Raw genomic sequence first — 3,987 nt, forward strand, 5'->3', positions numbered from 1 at the left:
GGGTAGAGAGAATAGTGCAACAATGAATGAGTGGAAGCCCAAAATCTCTGTAAATGTTTATGAAAATTAATAAAGTATAATTATAGAAAGAAAAAAAAAGAAAGTTGTGACAATTGGATTCGGAGCGCAACTGTCTTCAGACTTCTCTTATCAGAGCACCCTAGTGTTTGTGGAGTCACTAATTTTTTTCAAATCTTCTGATGTTTTCACCACAGTATTTGATAAAATAATATGTGTGAACCCACAGCAGTCATTTTGCTTTAAAAATAAAGTAATAATTAAAGGAAAAGGAACAATATTAAAAGCTTCTTGCCAGTTTCAAGTAACATTATAGTGCTGTATGTCACTCAATGTGGAAAGATTTAACCAAACAGTTCTGCAGTTAGTATTCCTTTAATCTAAGAAAGATTACCTCTAAGCAGTCTACAACTGTATTGATCACATTGTCATTTTATGATTAATGTTGATACTAAAAATTACTAAGAATTCAGTATGGTCTGGTATGAGAGTAGGTGCATGGGGGACAGGAATGACACCAGGGACCCTGGGTGACACCAACCCTAGTTGTTGGTTCCTGGAGGGAACTGGAACTGCAAAGTCCGGTGGTGGAGGAAACCCAGAGAATTCTAAGAATTGAAAGGAAAAGGCAAATGTGGTTGTGGAGGGGGAGGGGAGCTGGGCTTGAGGCCAGGAGGAGCCCAGGCCGGACCGAGAGCCTGGGGACCCCTTGCAGGTCTCAGGACACTCTGAGCTCCCTGCTCTTAATCCTTTCTGTTCCGGACTGTAGCATCTAACTTATCTTCCTAGCCCTTGATCAAAACCCCACTGCCACCAAGTCTGTTCCAGCTGTACAGCAACTGAGTGAGTGAAATGGGTAGAGGAACAGCCTCAGAAACCCCAGGGAGTTAGAGTCAGCAAGATAGTAGTGTTTTTTTTTCCTGGTTTAATTGTTGTTGTTGTTGTTGAGTACTGTTGAATCGAATGCAACTGACACAGGAGGAGATTGTCCCTCCTTCTCCAGCAGAGCATCTGGTGGATTTGAACCTCGTGACTTTGGTATTGCAGCGCAGCTTCTTGCCACTAGGCCACCCCTGGTATAATTTTTGCTTGGTTCCCCCCCCCCCAGGTGTGTGAAATGGGTACATAAAAATGCTATTTCTATATGTAAGGATAAAACTGGCCACACGCTTCATACTATGTGTAAAAATGAGTCAAAAATGGGTCAAAACTGAGATGTCCTTCTTCTCGTTGGGTACTGTGGAATGGCTCTGATTCATCCTGAGGGAAGAACAGCGTAAACCCTGCCCAAGCCTGTGCTATTTCCGCTGTGCTTGAGTCCACTGTTGCAGCCCAAACACCAATTCACCTTTTTTTAGGATCTTCCTCTTTTTCACTTACTCACACACACTGAATCATAGCCATCTAATTGGGACTGACTCACAACTGACCCTCCAGCAGGTTTTCTGAGGCTGTAAATCTCTAGAGAGGAAATTGTTCATCTTTTGCCTGCTCAGAAGCTGGTAGATTTGAGCCACCTGCCTTTGGGTTGGTAGTACAATTCCTTACTGACTAGGTCACCAGTGCTTCTCTTTTCCTCCTTACCCTCCACATACATATTATATAGTGTGTTCAGTAATCTATAGTATAGTCTATAGGGAGCTCTGGTGGCCTAGTGGGAAGAATCTGCCCTGCAATTTTGAAAGCAAGTAGCTTGAATCTTCCAGTTGTTTCATGGGAGAAGGATGGGCAGTCTCCTCCTGTGCGAACACTGTCTTGAAAACCTGCTGGAGGATCAGCTATGGGTTGGTTCCAACTCGCTGGTACACAACAACAACTACATAGTCTGTAGTATATTCAATATTGTTCACCACGATCACAATTCTTTGATCTTCCTTAATCATTGTGCAGTTTTCATCTGCATATGAGGCAATTGAAAATACTATGGTTTGGGTCAGATGCACTTTAAACTATAAAGTGACATCCTTGCTCTTTAGCACTTTAAAGGTCTCAAGGTTGTATCCTTTTACCATGTCTAGTCACTCTGTGTGTTGAGCCTCTTACTCAGGTCATTGGCATTTAATGAGAACTGAGTCATAGCAGAATCTCCTTTGGATTTCTGAAGCTTTAAATCACACAGAGAAGGTGGTGTGTTTTTATCTCTCGGAATTTCAGAACTTGGAAGAAAACAATACCTCATTTTGGTGCAGGATAAGGCAAGGTTTCCAGTCTTTGTTTTTGATAGGTGAGTTGTCTTCAGCTTGATGACACCTAAAAACAACATACCAACAACCCAGTTTTTAGTAATAGGTTGTTAAATGTGACTCTAATAGTGCAAGCAGCAAAAGCCAAAATCCATAAATTCAGTTTCATCAAAATAAAAACCTTCTGTCCCTCAAAGGACTTTGTCAACAAAGTAAAGAGACAACCTGCAGATTGGGAGAAAATATTTGGGAACTATATAGCTGTTAGATAATTACTATTCAGAATGTATAAATAATTTAATAACAAAAGGACAGACCTAATCAATAATGAACAAAGGAGGGAATTGACTCGACATGTCACGTATGTGGAGACCCTGCTGTCCCACAAGAACAGGAAAAGATGCCCAATATCTTTTCTCTTTTAACTCCTAGCTGACTTTTCTGTGGGTTGTTTAGGGTCTCAATAGCACAGGAGGAGAGATTGCTTCTCTCAGTCACTGGTCAATTCAGACTTCCAGAGACTTGCTATTTATGTTAAAGGTGTAGATTATCCCACCAGAGCTTCCCTCAACACAATTAGTTGTTAGAAAAGAATATAAAGTGTTATCAACAAGAATGGTTAAAGGTTAGCTCTCCTTTTCTATGCATTCCTCAAACTCATTGCCAGTGAGTCAGAATTTAGAGGTGACCCTCCAGCGGCTTTTTCTGAGACTGTAAATCACAAAGGAGGAGAATGGACATCTTTTTCCTGTGGAACCTTCTTTGGGTCTGCATTGCAATCCTCTGCCAACTAAACCCTAGAGCTCTCTTCTCATTCCTCAAGGAGTAGAGGAATAGTGGAAGGCCATGTGCTTAGAGAGGGAGTTCTGGTTGCCTAGGCCATAAGGAATTGTGCTTTCAAGCCAAAGGCCACACCTGTTTGGTGGTTCAAATCCAGCTTCTCTGTGGAAGAAAATGGGCAATTTCCTCTAGAATGACTTACAACTTCAGAAATTCAGTTGAGGTTCAGCTCTGACTTAGTGTCGACTCAATAGCAATGAGATTGGGATGTGTTTGTTTTATATGCTTGGAGAGCAAGGAATTTTGACAGCATGGAGTAAGGAGTCTCCATTTAAAAGTAATTAAGAGACTTTTATTTTATTTTTAAGGAGAGAATTTTAATTAAAAGACTTCTCTGCTATAAAGATCTACCTCTCCCTCTCCTTGTTTTATTTCAGTTCATATACTTATTAGAATATTTTCAATGATACGAGAAAGAACCTAAAAGGAAACTCTCTTATGACTAAAATGAAAGAAGAGAGAAAGCTGAATTCTACCACAAAGCTTTGATTTTTGTAAACATATTCCTTCATGTTTAGGGTGCATACCACAGCTAAAGCTCCTTCCTTAGAATTGTTAGTAAGTATTACAGCTGAAATGTGCTTCGGCCCTGTTCAAAGCTGAGATCACATCCAGCCAGATTGCAGTCAAGGTAGACATGAGCTGGGGTTGTTTTTATTTATTTATTTTTTCTCTCTCTCTGCAGGGCCAGTAAGGACTGGGATATACTGGCTGGTTCAGTTGGGGATCAGAGTCCAATTTCAGACTAATCTCTTTTTAGTCCATTTACTACATATTGTCTTACCTAGACTTTCACATACACAGTAACCATTTCTTGTCCTACTTCAAAACCTTTTTAAAATTTTAAAGCAACAAATGCTGGCGAGGTTGTGGAGAAACTGGAACCCTGATTCACTGTTGGTGGGAGTGTAAAATGGTGCAACCCCTGTGGAAAGCAGTATGGCAC

The sequence above is a fragment of the Elephantulus edwardii genome, unplaced genomic scaffold (genome assembly GCF_000299155.1).
Source record: "Elephantulus edwardii isolate Elephantulus edwardi_28Jun2011 unplaced genomic scaffold, EleEdw1.0 scaffold00231, whole genome shotgun sequence".
Lineage (NCBI taxonomy): Eukaryota > Metazoa > Chordata > Mammalia > Macroscelidea > Macroscelididae > Elephantulus > Elephantulus edwardii.